Source organism: Oncorhynchus masou, chromosome 21 (genome assembly GCF_036934945.1).
Source record: "Oncorhynchus masou masou isolate Uvic2021 chromosome 21, UVic_Omas_1.1, whole genome shotgun sequence".
Taxonomy (NCBI): domain Eukaryota; kingdom Metazoa; phylum Chordata; class Actinopteri; order Salmoniformes; family Salmonidae; genus Oncorhynchus; species Oncorhynchus masou.
In genome coordinates, this window is record NC_088232.1 from 25174736 (window position 1) to 25190298 (window position 15563).

General features: G+C 42.9%; 1 protein-coding gene across 4 annotated transcripts in view; it reads left to right on the forward strand.

Annotated features, from left to right (window-relative positions):
• LOC135508013 (disheveled-associated activator of morphogenesis 1-like) overlaps nt 1–15563 on the forward strand; it is an 80287-nt gene that overhangs the window by 7036 nt on the left and 57688 nt on the right. The window contains exon 1 of one of the 4 annotated variants that reach the window (XM_064927886.1): nt 14756–15358. The exons of 1 other annotated variant lie outside the window; for it this stretch is intronic. The gene's annotated coding sequence lies outside the window, so the exon portion shown is untranslated. Of the gene's footprint in view, nt 1–14755; nt 15359–15563 lie in introns of those variants that run through there. 2 more of the 4 variants (XM_064927888.1, XM_064927889.1) reach the window with 2 other exon arrangements.

Below are 15563 nucleotides of genomic sequence, written 5' to 3' on the forward strand. Positions count from 1 at the left end.
CATATCCTGCTGACTGAGGTCTAAGACATTCAGGCCTGGGTATCTTTCCAACATAAAACTTACTGTAGTTATAAATGTTCATATCCTGGATCGGTGAGGAGGATGTCCGGTAGCTCTGATCCTTTCAACAGATGGAAGGAGAATTGATGGCTACTGTCTGGTCTCTGAGTCAATCAGAAGAACTGTCCATGTTGGTCAGGCGTATTGAAATCTTCAAAATAAACTTGGACCTCCTGAGAATTGAATTTTTAACTACCTCAAGGAGGAAAATCTCTGTCTGATCTGTCTAAAGTGTACTGGGTACTAGCCAGCCTCCGCCCAGTACCCTGCCCTGAACTTTAGTCACTGTTACTAGCCAGCTACTACCCGATACTCAACTCTGCACCTTAAAGACTGCTGCCCTATGTACAGTCGTGGCCAAAAGTTTTGAGAATGACACAAATATTCATTTTCACAAAGTTTGCTGCTTCAGTGTCTTTAGATATTTTTGTTAGATGTTACTATGGAATACTGAAGTATAATTACAAGCATTTCATAAGTGTCAAAGGCTTTTATTGACAATTACATGAAGTTGATGCAAATAGTCAATATTTGCAGTGTTAACCCTTCTTTTTCAAGACCTCTGCAATCCGCCCTGGCATGATGTCAATCAACTTCTGGGCCACATCCTGACTGATGTCAGCCCATTCTTGCATAATCAATGCTTAGACTTTGTCAGAATTTGTGGGGTTTTGTTTGTCCACCCGCCTCTTGAGAACCACAAGTTCTCAATGGGATTAAGGTCTGGGGAGTTTCCTGGCCATGTACCCAAAATATCAATGTATTGTTCCCCGAGCCACTTAGTTATCATTTTTGCCTTATGGCAAGGTGCTCCATCATGCTTGAAAAGGCATTGCTCATCATCAAACTGTTCCTGGATGGTTGGGAGATGTTGCTCTCGGACTGATGTGTTGGTACCACTCTTTATTTATGGCTGTGTTCTTCGATTGTTCTTAAATTGTGAGTGAGCACACTCCCTTGGCTGAGAAGCAACCCCACACATGAATGGTCCCCTACAACTCATCCAGAACGCCGCAGCCCGTCTGGTGTTCAACCTTCCCAAGTTCTCTCACGTCACCCCGCTCCTCCGCTCTCTCCACTGGCTTCCAGTTGAAGCTCGCATCCGCTACAAGACCATGGTGCTTGCCTACGGAGCTGTGAGGGGAACGGCACTGCAGTACCTCCAGGCTCTGATCAGGCCCTACACCCAAACAAGGGCACTGCGTTCATCCACCTCTGGCCTGCTCGCCTCCCTACCACTGAGGAAGTACAGTTCCCGCTCAGCCCAGTCAAAACTGTTCGCTGCTCTGGCCCCCCAATGGTGGAACAAACTCCCTCACGACGCCAGGACAGCGGAGTCAATCACCACCTTCCGGAGACACCTGAAACCCCACCTCTTTAAGGAATACCTAGGATAGGATAAAGTAATCCTTCTCACCCCCCCTTAAATGATTTAGATGCACTATTGTAAAGTGGCTGTTCCACTGGATGTCATAAGGTGAATTCACCAATTTGTAAGTCGCTCTGGATAAGAGCGTCTGCCAAATGACTTAAATGTAATGTAATGTAATGTCTCAGGATGCTTTACTGTTGGCATGACACAGGACTGATTCCGGATTCCCCAAACAATCGGAAAGGGGATTCATCAGAGAAAATGACTTTACCCCAGTCCTCAGCAGTCCAATCCCCGGATCTTTTGCAGAATATCAGTCTGTCCCTGATGTTTTTCCTGGAGAGAAGTGGCTTCTTTGCTGCCCTTCTTGACACCAGGCCATCCTCCAAAAGTCTTTACCTCACTGTGCATGCTGATGCACTCACACCTGCCTGCTGCCATTCCTGAGCAAGCTCTGTACTGGTGGTGCCCCAATCCTGCAGCTGAATCAACTTTAGGAGACGGTCCTGGCGCTTGCTGGACTTTCTTGGGTGCCCTGAAGCCTTCACAACAATTGAACCGCTCTCCTTGAATTTCTTGATGATCTGTTAAATGGTTGATCTAGGCGCAATCTTACTGGCAGCATTGTCCTTGCCTGTGAAGCCCTTTTTGTGCAAAGCAATGATGAGGGCACGTGTTTCCTTGCAGGTAACCATGGTTGATAGGAAGAATAATGATTCCATGCACAACCCTCCTTTTTAAAGCTTCCAGTCTGTTATTTGAATTCAATCAGCATGACAGAGTGATCTCCAACCTTGTCCTCGTCAACACACACTTGTGTTAACGAAAGAATCTCTGACATGTCAGCTGGTTCTTTTGTGGCAGGGCTGAAATGCAGTGCAAATGTTTTTTTGGGAAAGTTCATTTGCATGGCAAAGAGGGACTTTGCAATTAATTGCAATTCATCTGATCACTCTTCATAACATTCTGGAGTATATGCAAATTGCCATCATACAAACTGAGGCAGCAGACTTTGTGAAAATTAATATTTGTGTCATTCTCAAAACTTTTGGCCACTACCGTACATAGTAATTGAACACTGGTCATTTTAAGAATGTTTATATACTGTTTTACCAACTTCATATGTACTGTATACATATAGGCTCATCCTATATAACTACTGCCGTACACACATTTTCTATTCATATACTGTTTATAATGTCTATAACACTATCATATACAGTGCGTTCGGAAAGTACTTGACTTTTTCCACATTTTGTTACGTTACATCCTTATTCTAAAATTGATTAAGTCATTTTTTTTCTCCCAATCTATGCACAATACCCCATAATGACGAAGCAAAAACATGTTTTTATAAATTTGGGAAAATGAATAACAAAAAAACTATCACATTTGCATAAGTATTCAGACCCTTTACTCAGTACTTTGTTGAAGCACCTTTGGCAGCGATTTCAGGCTAGAGTCTTCTTGGCTATAGCGTTACAAACTTGTCACACCTGTATTTGGGGAGTTTCTCCCATTCTTCTCTGCAGATCCTCTCAAGCTCTCAGGTTGGATGGGGAGCGTCGCAGCACAGCTATTTTCAGGTATCTCTAGAGATGTTAAATCATGTTCAAGTCCGAGCTCTGGCTGGACCACTCAAGGACATTCAGAGACTTGTCACTCCTGCATTGTCTTGGCTGTGTGCTTAGGGTCATTGTCCTGTTGGGAGGTAAACCTTTCCCCCAGTCTGAGGTCCAGAGCGCTCTGGAGCAGGTTTTCATCAAGGGTGTCTCTGTACTTTGCTCTGTTCACCTTTCCCTCCATCCTGACTAGTCTCCCAGTCCCTGCTGCTGAAAAACATCCCCACAGCATTACACTGCCACCACCATGCTTCACCGTAGGGATGGTGCCAGGCTTCCTACAGATGTGACGCTTGGCATTCAGGTCCAAGGTCTGAGAGTCTTTAGGTGCCTTTTGGCAAACTCAAAGCAGCCTGTCATGTGCCTTTTACTGAGGAGTGGCTTCCATCTGGCTCAATTTTGAGTCTCGTAGCAATGGGTCTGAATACTTACTTAAATAAGGTCTGCAAATGTATTCAAAATAACACATTTTAATACATTTCTAAACCTGTTTTTGCTCTGTCATGATGGGGTGTGTAGATTGATGAGGAAAAAATATAATTGAATCAATTTTAGAATAAGGCTGTAACATAACAAAAAGTGGAAAAAGTCCAGATTTGATTTTAACCAGGATTCAGACTTTGTTGATGCTACCATACATCATGTGTTTGCACTTTGTATCCTCAATGATACTGGTTTCACCCTCAGTCTGTAGCTTGATTTACTTACAGTAAATAGGCTATATAAGGGAGCTTCTGAACAATAACAACATGGAGAGGTACAGAGGGAATCGTCAAGTTTGTCTCTTGCTGATTATCGCCAATCAGCCGAGAAATGGTGTGATCGGATGATCTATACATTCCTTTGAATGTTTGTATCCTGCGCACAAACAGGGACTGTGTCCCGATTCTCTACCCTTATTGTGCACTTGACCACTTCCCATTAAAAGGAAATGACTGATGTGAAGACGTGGTGGAAACTCCCTATAGCCCATGATTACACCAATCAAATGCTATTTACAGTAAATATGTGCAGAGTGCATAAGTGTACACATCCCAGAGAGTTGGATGCAGGAAGGCTAATAATATTTCTCAGTGGGAACAGTGTTGTTTGGTTATTTATGATACTGTACAATGCCTTCAGAAGTATTCATACCCCTTGACTTTTTCCACATTTTGTTTTTATAGCCTGAATATATAAAATTGATAACAAGCCAAATAAGTTCTGGAGTAAAAATGTGCTTAACAAGTGTCATATGTTGCATGTACTCACCTTTGTTTGCAATAATAGTGTTTAACATGATTTAACATCTCTATACCCCCCACATAAACTCAGCAAAAAAATAAACATCCTCTCACTGTCAACTGCATTTATTTTCAGCAAACTTAACATGTGTAAATATTCGTATGAACATAACAAGATTCAACAACTGAGACATAAAGTGAACAAGTTCCACAGACATGTGACTAACAGAAATTGAATAATGTGTCCCTGAACAAAGGGGGTGTGAAAAGTACCAGTCAGTATTAATACTGCAGTGCATCTTCTCCTCATGGACTGCACCAGATTTGCCTGTTCTTGCTGTGAGATGTTACCCCGCTCTTACACCAAGGCACCTGCATGTTCCCGGACATTTCTGGGGGGAATGGCCCTAGCCCACACCCTCCGATCCAACAGGTCCCAGACGTGCTCAATGGGATTGAGATCTGGGCTCTTTGCTGGCCATGGCAGAACACTAACATTCCTGTCTTGCAGGAAATCACACACAGAACGAGTGGCATTGTCATGTCAGGATGAGCCTGCAGGAAGGGTACCACATGATGGAGGAGGATGTCTTCCCTGTAACGCACGGCTTTGAGATGGCCTGCAATGACAACAAGTTCTGTCCGATGATGCTGTGACACACCGCCCCAGACCATGATGGACCCTCCACCTCCAAATCCGCTCCAGAGTACAGGCCTCGGTGTAACGCTCATTTCTTCGACGATAAACGCGAATCCGACCATTATCCCTGGTCAGACAAAGACGCGACTCGTCAGTGAAGAGCACTTTTTGCCAGTCCTGTCTTGTCCAGTGACTGTGTGTTGGTGCCCATAGGCAACGTTTGTTGCTGGCGATGTCTGGTGAGGACCTGCCTTACAACAGTCCTACAAGCCCTCAGTCCAGCCTCTCTCAGCCTATTGCGGACAGTATGAACACTGATGGAGGGATTGTGCTTTCCTGGTGTAACTCGGGCAGTTGTTGTTGCCATCCTGTACCTGTCCAGCAGGTGTGATATTTGGATGTACAGATCCTGTGCAGGTGTTGTTACACTGCGAGGACGATCAGCTGTCTGTCCTGTCTCCCTGTAGTGCTGTCTTAGGTGTCTCACGGTACAGACATTGCAATTTATTGCCCTGGCCACATCTGCATTCCTCCTTGCAGGACCCTGGGCATCTTTCTTTTGGTGTTTTTCAAAGTCAGTAGAAAGGCCTCTTTAGTGTCCTAAGTTTTCATAACTGTGACCTTAATTGCCTACAGTCTATAAGCTGTTATTATCTTAACGGCCGTTCCACAGGTGCATGTTCATTAATTGTTTATGGTTCATTGAACAAGCATGGGAAACCGTGTTTAAACCCTTTACAATGAAGATCTGTGAAGATATTAGGATTTTTAACTTTTTGTCCTGAATACAAAGCATTATGTTTGGGACAAATCCAACACATCACTGAGTACCACTCCTCATATTTTCAAGCATGGTGGTGGTTGCATCATGTTATGGGTATGCTAGTCATCGGCAAGGACTAGGGAGTAAAAAAATAAATAAATGGAATAGAGCACAGGCAAAATCCTAACTGGTAACCTGGTTCAGTCTGCTTTCCAACAGACACTGGGAGACAAATTCACCTTTCGTCAGGACAATAACCTAAAACACAGGGTCAAATATACACTGGACTTGCTTATCAAGACGACATTGAATGCTACTGATTGGCCTAGGAACATTTTACACTGCAATTTTAGTTTTAATACTCTATGGCAAGACTTGAAAATGACTGTCTAGCAATGATTAACAACCAACTTGACAGAGCATGAAGAATTGTACAATGTTATATTTAGTATTGTACAATCCAGGTGTGCAAAGCTCTTAGATTTACACAGAAAAACTCACAGCTGTAATCGCTGTCAAAGGTGATTCTAAAATGTATTGACTCGGGTGTGAATACTTATGTAAATGAGTCATATTTAATTTTCAATAAATTTGCAACAATTTCCAACAACATGTTTTCACTTTTCCATTATGGGGTGTTGTGTGTAGATGGGTGAGACAAAAAGTAGATTTAATACATTTTGAATTCAGGCTGTAACACAACAAAATGTGGAATAAGTCAAGGGGTATGAATACTTTCAGACGGCACTGTGTCTGACCGCTCACTTTAGCATGCTAATGAGGCAGCAGCCAACTGACCAAAGTGCCCTGCTGAGGACAGAGAAAGGGCACAGCCTGTCCCAGAGCACGACTGGGACCCAAACAAAAGCAGTGCCATGTGTTTCAGCCAACTGTAATTCTCACAGTGAGAGTGTTTTCATGTTCTGATGTTTCATGAAACTGTTGATGATTAGTGGTGACATCCTGGTGATGTTTTTCCACCATTTTAATTGATGTGATCCTATAACTAACCAAGCTCCATCCACCACAGCAGACATTTGTCATCATGTTTGATACAGCTGAAAGTGTGCATGAGTGATTGTGACATTTAAGCGTTATTGAATGTGTCAGATCATGACTCTTAGTGAGATTCGTCTCCAGGGTGTGAAGGTGCTCCAGAGTGGTATACTACGATGCAAGCTAGATCTACTTAGGATTTTATAAAGCTAGCCAGCTTCAGTTAACTTCACATTCCAGGTCAGGCTTCGTCCGTACTACGACGGTGGATATTGCTCGTCTGCCTGCTGATAACTCTAGCAGGCTTGTAACTGTGCGTGTATGTCGCACATGGCTAGTCGAACACCAGACTTTTATTTGAGACAATGCTGAAACATGAATCCAGTGCCACATTTTAGTTGGTGCCAAAATTTGAACCAACAAAAAAGTTATCTTGCAAATTCAGCAGGCGAAGGTGTGAAATAGGCTTTTAGATGTGCCGTCTTTATTTGATTATTTATCGTTAAATGCAGTCTTTTAAAAAATATATTTTTTAAATTTAACTAGGCAAGTCAGCTAAGAACAAATTCTTATTTACAATGCCTACACCGGCCAAAGCTGGAAGACGCTGGGCCAATTGTGCGCCGCCCTATGGGACTCCCTATCACGGTCGGTTGTGATACAGCCTGGATTCAAACCAGGGTGTCTGTAGTGACGCTTCTAGCACTGAGATGCAGTGCCTTAGACTGCTGCGCCACTCAGGAGTGCTTATCAATGCAAAAACACTTTCCTACTTCTATCCCTACTTCTTCTGTGGAACAGCTTGTTGCGTTGTGGCCATAGACCTAATCAATAGGAGGGTTTTGCAACCTCTAACCCTGGAAAGTTGACTGTTAAACTCATGGGTACACGAGCAATGGCTGCCAGTCTCAACTTGAATGGGAACTGCCATCTATGGATTATACACTGAGTGTACAATACATTAGGATCACCTTCCTAATATTAAGTTTTGTCCTCCAGACAACCTCAATTCGTCAGGGTATGGACTCTACAAGGTGTCAAGCTTTCCTCAGGGATGCTGGCCCATGTTGACTCCAATGCTTCCCACAGTCAAGTTGGCTGGATGTCCTTTGGGTGTTGCACCTTTCTTGACACACGCGGGGAACTGTTGAGCGGTAAAAACCCAGCAACATTGCAGTTCTTGACACACTCAAACTGGTGCGCCTGGCATCTACTCCCATACCAAGTTCAAAGGCACTTAAATATTTTGCCTTGCCTATTCACCCTCTGAATGGCACACATACACAATCCATGTCTCAAGGCTTAAAAATCCTTCTTTATTTAACCTGTCTCCTCCCCTTCATCTACACCGATTTGAAGTGGATGAAACAAGTGACATAAATAATAATACCTTTCACCTGGTCAGTCTGTCATGGAAAGAGTTCATAATGCTTTGTACGCGCAGTGTATGTCTGGTTGGTTGCAGCTGCCAGTTTGTACATTTCAAAATACAATCGTGTGAAAAACTTAGTTTGTAAAGCAAATGCTGTGATCGATATTTTAACATTAAAAAAACATTTTCACAGAACTTCAAATTTAAGGGGATTATGATGCAAACTTTGCGAGGGAGAGGGTATCCTATTTCATTGGTCCTCAACTTGTGGCTCAGACACATTTCAGGATAAATAAAGTTAGCCCTGAATTAGCCTGCCCCGGAGCAGGTTAGTTCTGAAGGATTCATTGCCATAAAATGTACCTAGCTAAAAGGTGAGCAACTTTCGTGGTAACGGTTATCCAAAGTTGCCTTGCTAACTCCAGAAACTTGATTCGTAGTATAGGGCTCATGCAGGGTTACTGAGGTGAATGTGGCACACCTTCGATGGATTAGCTTATTCTGTCCAGGCATGCCGAAAGGGAAAAACAAGACACTCCCTTCATGGAATTGTTTGCAAAAACACAGCTTAGGTGGTTCCAAAACAATGTTGGAATGTCTGGGAGCATGCATAAAACACCACACTTGATATTATATTTGAGATTGTCCTCTTTCCCAGGCTTTTCAATCACTGTCATAAAAAATGGCTTGAATATCCCATATCGCATTGAAAGGCTGTATAGTGTAATCGGAGGAGTGTTTTTTTGCAGACAGGTGATATGACTGTGTGCATTCGTCCATCAATGGCGTTCATCTACAGTCTCCACAGACATACTGTACACTGACTGTGTCAGTCAGTCCCAGAGAAGGGAATATATCAAGGCTGGTTTGTTTCATTACAATGGTGATGGTGGCCATGTTATTTACTAGGATCCTGGCAGGCAGCAGGCTGGGTGAATGAGACTGAGGGAGAGCTGTCCATAGCTGTCTGGCTATGGACAGGGGAATGTGAGTCTGTCTGACCACTGACCAGTTTGTATCAGCCAGCCACTGAGCCTCTGCAGAATGGGCAGGCAGCCTGAGATAGCCAGACCAGCCCAGGGTGGTGACTGCTGGCAAACACTGGTTCCCTCTCTGAGGCAGTCCAACCCTGCTCTGTGTCTCTATGACGCGGACATAGTCCTTTTTCTAGAGGAGAGAGGGGTTTTGCTTAATCTATAGAATAGCTCATGGTTGGTTTTTTATTTTTATTTATTTCACCTTTATTTAACCAGGTAGGCTAGTTGAGAACAAGTTCTCATTTGCAACTGCGACCTGGCCAAGATAAAGCATAGCAGTGTAAACAAACAACACATGGAGTAAACAATTAACAAGTCAATAACACAGTAGAAAAAAAGGGAGTCTATATACATTGTGTGCAAAAGGCATGAGGAGGTAGGCGAATAATTACAGTTTTGTAGATTAACACTGGAGTGATAAATGATCAGATGGTCATGTACAGGTAGAGATATTGGTGTGCAAAAGAGCAGAAAAGTAAATAAATAAAAACAGTATGGGGATGAGGTAGGTAAAAATGGGTGGGCTATTTACCGATAGACTATGTACAGCTACAGAGATCGGTTAGCTGCTCAGATAGCAGATGTTTGAAGTTGGTGAGGGAGATAAAAGTCTCCAACTTCAGCGATTTTTGCAATTCGTTCCAGTCACAGGCAGCAGAGAACTGGAACGAAAGGCAGCCAAATGAGGTGCTTTAGGGATGATCAGTGAGATACACCTGCTGGAGCTCGTGCTATGGGTGGGTGTTGCCATCGTGACCAGTGAACTGAGATAAGGCGGAGCTTTACCTAGCATGGACTTGTAGATGACCTGGAGCCAATGGGTCTGGCGACGAATATGTAGCAAGGGCCAGCCGACTAGAGCATACAGGTCGCAGTGGTGGGTGGTATAAGGTGCTTTAGTGACAAAACGGATGGCACTGTGATAAACTGCATCCAGTTTGCTGAGTAGAGTGTTGGAAGCAATTTTGTAGATGACATCGCCGAAGTCGAGGATCGGTAGAATAGTCCGTTTTACTAGGGTAAGTTTGGCGGCGTGAGTGAAGGAGGCTTTGTTGCGGAATAGAAAGCCGACTCTTGATTTGATTTTCGATTGGAGATGATTGATATGAGTCTGGAAGGAGAGTTTACAGTCTAGCCAGACACCTAGGTACTTATAGATGTCCACATATTCAAGGTCGGAACCATCCAGGGTGGTGATGCTAGTCGGGCGTGCGGGTGCAGGCAGCGAACGGTTGAAAAGCATGCATTTGGTTTTACTAGCGTTTAAGAGCAGTTGGAGGCCACGGAAGGAGTGTTGTATGACATTGAAGCTCGTTTGGAGGTTAGATAGCACAGTGTCCAAGGACGGGCCAGAAGTATATAGAATGGTGTCGTCTGCGTAGAGGTGGATCAGGGAATCGCCCGCAGCAAGAGCAACATCATTGATATATACAGAGAAAAGAGTCGGCCCGAGAATTGAACCCTGTGGCACCCCCATAGAGACTGCCAGAGGACCGGACAGCATGCCCTCCAATTTGACACACTGAACTCTGTCTGCAAAGTAGTTGGTGAACCAGGCAAGGCAGTCATCAGAAAAACCGAGGCTACTGAGTCTGCCGATAAGAATATGGTGATTGACAGAGTCGAAAGCCTTGGCAAGGTCGATGAAGACGGCTGCACAGTACTGTCTTTTATCGATGGCGGTTATGATATCGTTTAGTACCTTGAGTGTGGCTGACAAATGGCCCCAGTGCCTTTTGATATCATGGGCTACATTTCAATGTAATTACCTTTTTGTATGTCCACATACTAGTGTAGGTTAGACCACCAGTTAGAAGAGAATGTTGCAAAAGTTATTAAACAGGAAGCCCTTCTTTTTGTGTACGACCACTAATAAATGCTTCGTTGCACAGTATGCGCAGACGAGGTTGCTCTCTCGTGGCCTAGTTAGTTGTCAATTATACCCTGTATTAGAGGTTGGCCCGATTATGATTTTAACGCCGATACCGATTATTGGAGGGCCAAAAAATCAGGTACCGATTAATCGGAAGATAAAAAATAATATATATATATTTTTTTGTAATAATGACAATTACAACAATACTGAATGAACACTTATTTTAACTCAATATAATACATCAATAAAATCAATTTAGCCTCAAGTAAATAATGAAACATGTTCAATTAAGTTTAAATAATGCATAAACAACGTGTTGGAGAAGAAAGTAAAAGTGCAATATGTGATATGTAAGAACATTTCAGTTCCTTGCTCAGAACAAGAGAACATGAGTCTTCAATATTAACATGAGTCTTCAATATTACCAGTTAAGAAGTTTTAGGTTGTAGTTATTATCGGAATTATAGGACTATTTCCCTCTATACCATTTGTATTTCATTAACCTTTGACTATTGGATGTTCTTACAGGCACTTTAGTATTGCCAGTGTAACAGTATAGCTTCCGTCCCTCTAGTTAGCGCGCTAACAAGCTAGCCATTTCACTTCGGTTACACCAGCCTCATCTCGGGAGTTGATAGGCTTGAAGTCATAAACAGCGCAATGCTTGACGCACAACGAAGAGCTGCTGGCAAAACGCACGAAAGTGCTGTTTTAATGAATGTTTATGCGCCTGCTTCTGCCTACCACCGCTCAGTCAGATACTTGTATGCTTGTATGCTCAGTCAGATTATATGCAACGCAGAACACGCTAGATAATATCTAGTAATATCATCAACCATGTGTAGTTAACTAGTGATTATGGTTGATTGTTTTTTACAAGATAAGTTTAATGCTAGCTAGCTTACTTACCTTGGCTTACTGCATTCGCATAACAGGCAGTCTCCTTGTGGAGTGCAACGAGAGAGAGGCAGGTCATTACAGCTTTGGACTAGTTAACTGTAAGGTTGCAAGATTGGATCCCCCGAGCTGACAAGGTGAAAATCTGTCGTTGTGCCACTGAACAAGGCAGTTAACCCACCATTTCTAGGCCGTCATTTAAAATAAGAATGTGTTCTTAATGTGTTCTTAACTGACTTGCCTAGTTAAATAAAGGTGTGTATATATATGGGCGCCAATTTTTTTTTATTTTTTTTATATATATATTATATATATATAAATATAAATAAATAAATCGGCGCCCAAAAATACAGATTTGTTATGAAAACTTGAAATCATCCCTAATTAATCGGCCATTCCGATTAATCGGTCGACCTCTACCCTGTATGTGTTGCGATCGAATTATACTGTATTTTTCAACAGCCTAATGAATGTGACTTTGTACATCTAGAGGGCTTTGCAGAGAGAGAAAGAGAAGCATCTAGAATATTCTGGTAGCAGGAGAAACCCTTTTTTATTCCCTTACTTGGCAACTATCTGAGAAAATAAACATGAGTGTGAATGTTGCTGGGTATTATCTGGGCAAAGGTCTGTCATCCACAGAAACACTAGCATGCTGTTTACTGATTGGAGTGGATGGAGACTTCATGCCAAATGGCACCATATTCCCTATTTGGAGCACTACTTTTGACCAGGGCCCATAGGGCTTTGGTCAAAAGTAGTGCACTCTATAGGGTGCCATTTGGGACAAACACAAAATGACTTACTAGGGCTGGGATGATACCAGTGTCGCGATACTCAACACAAAGGGAATTTAACTTCCACAGGCAAACAGTCTAATGTTGGAAAGAAACATCATTATGTTGTCATCCAGAATCACATGTATTTATTTTCCAAGTTATAGCACTCACTATTTTATGTAAAGAAGGTTTTTAAAGGTCCAAAGATTTTGATCTGCTTCGTGTAAGTTTTTTGGAAAAATAGCCCATTACTGGTGTCCTCCTACTTGCTGAGTAGCCCCCCGACTTGCTGAGTAGCCCCCTACAGTACTTACTGAGTAGACCACTACTTATTGTGGCCCACTGAGGAGCCCCGCTACTTACTGAGGAGCCCCCCTACTTACTGAGGAGCCCCCCTACTTACTGAGGAGCCCCCCTACTTACTGAGGAGCTCCATTTGCTTACTGAGTAGCCCACTACTTACCTTGTAGTCAGTATAGTGGAGTACTCTACATTTACATTGATATGAGTCAAATGGGTGAGGTACACCCATCTAGAATGATCCCAAAGGTGCTAGGTCTCAAACAAAGGAACTGTCCCTTTGTAGACATTTAAAATATTGTAATTTTTCTGATTTTATTTTTCTATTTTTATGTTAACATCCATCAGAATCAGATGCAGTGTTTCTTGACAGAGGACAGAGAAGAAACATCAACAACCATTCAGAACTTCCCTCACCATACAACATCTATATAATGTGGTGTATAATTACAGGGTTAGATCAAATAATGTTAATACTGCCAAAGGAGGACAGAATTACAGCCATGGATGGAAAGAAACTCTGTCTGTGTATGAAATTTGAAATGATTAAATAAAATAAATGGTAATGGCTATGATTAGCCCAAAGTGATTAACCACTTGAATCACGATCTAAGTCAAAACATCAGTGGTGGTGGTTGGTTGGAAATGTTGTCTTAAAGCCACCTAATAGAAAGGATTACCTCAGAAGCAGATGTGTGTGTGTGTGTGTGTGTGTGTGTGTGTGTGTGTGTGTGTGTGTGTGTGTGTGTGTGTGTGTGTGTGTGTGTCAGACAGACTGGACGGGATGGTAATGTGATCTGTTCTTGGAGAGGAAAGCCCTCATCACTGCCTTGATGGGTAAGTATTCTGGGAAAATTATAGGACATGAACTCTGCCTCTCTCTGTCTGGTGGATGGAAGGCAAAGGCAGGACGACAGCCATTGTAGCGCAATGTACAGTATGTTATGTACAGTAGGCCTAGTCTGTGAAATGATTCATTGTTGGTGATAGTATTGTAGCTCAATATACTTTAGACTGTATAATGATTAATTGTCCATGATAGATATACGTTATGGTATGTGATTTCAACCTCTTACAAAATAGTTCCTGCTTAGTGAAACCCAATATGAACAGATGGATGATCCATGTCACTACGGGTATTGATCTTTCTCTCAGCAGAGTCAATCGAGCAGGAAATGGTTCAGACTCACAACACAACTGCCCTTGATTCTGGTTATAATACTGAATACACTACATGGACTATCATCAGCTGTCTGTTTTGAACTGTCTGTTGTAAATATCCACATTCCTTCCCATTGTCTCATTTTAAAAGCCTAGTAGAAGTGTGTTATGTCAGTGAGGCCGTCCTTTTCAGTAATGGGCGTCAGTGCCATATGAATAAAAATAATCTTGAAACTATTGGGATAAAAGCTTTATATTATCAGTGCACATCTGCTACCTTAATGTTATCCTCTCCAGGTGTTGTCCTAAGCTTCGGTTTGTAAACTCTCTTCATGAAACAGGGCTGTGCATGATGAGAACAATGAAATGACGCAGAGGAACACACACAGAAGCCTGTGGGAACATTGCATTTGGAGCTATCAGCTATCCTATATCACACAGACATGCAGACATGCGCGCACACACACACACACACAACCTCTCTAAGATATCTCTCCCGTGATCCAACATTCGCACTCACTCGGAACTCCACTTGGAACAGAAAGAAAGCTGAGAGCAGTGGGAGGAGCCCAGCTCTGACACTCTCCAATAGAAATACGGCTGGTCACTGGGGGGTGTGGCAGGCCCGGGGAGGAGGGCTGGCTGACAGAAGCGGCAGCAGGAGCCAACATCTGTGTGTTTGTGTGTCTCTGTCCGTAGTCTCAGACCAGTCTGGACTGGCTGCCTCTGTGCTCTGTGTAGCCAGTTCGACAGATTGTTTCACTGTGGAGACTTTACGGGATTGGAGTGAAACTTTTCTTGGATAGATTGATAGATCCCAGTGAGACAGTTCTGTGTGATGGATAGTTTGTGACTGATCGGGAGATCTTTTGGGAGCACACAAGGGTCCTGTAGCCTACAGTACGAGGCTATCTATCAGCAGGGAGAGGAGTTGGCTCGACTCTACAGCTACGTGACCACGCTTCACTGACTCTACCCATGGATGTCATAATGCTATGTCCAAGCTGAAGAGGTCTGTGTCTTTTCTGGATAAGGCTGGAGCTGGATGTGTTTCTCTCCTGTTCTGCGATGGTGTGATCTCACTGCTGGAGATGTAGGAAGCCCTATATTCAGCGCCTTTCACACTTTCTAGTCTCTACTATCTCTGTCTGCCTACCTGTAAAGAGCAGAGCAGGCCTCGCTCTGTACTGTGGAGCTTGCTTAACTGCCTGGACGGGACATTATAGCATATAAGTGGATCTATTGCTGTTGGGTAAAAAGGTAAGATTGTTAACATCTTTCTAATTGAAAGAGAAACAAAACTCTCCTGGTTGTGTCTTATTCTAGGCCAAACAACAAGGTAACAACAACCACTACTAGCATAGTAATTGGTCACAGTGGAAATCTGTGGCTGCTTCTGTTACATTATGGACAACTAACTGTTAAGGAAGTATGAGTATTAGGCTACAGGCACAGTGGAATTTAA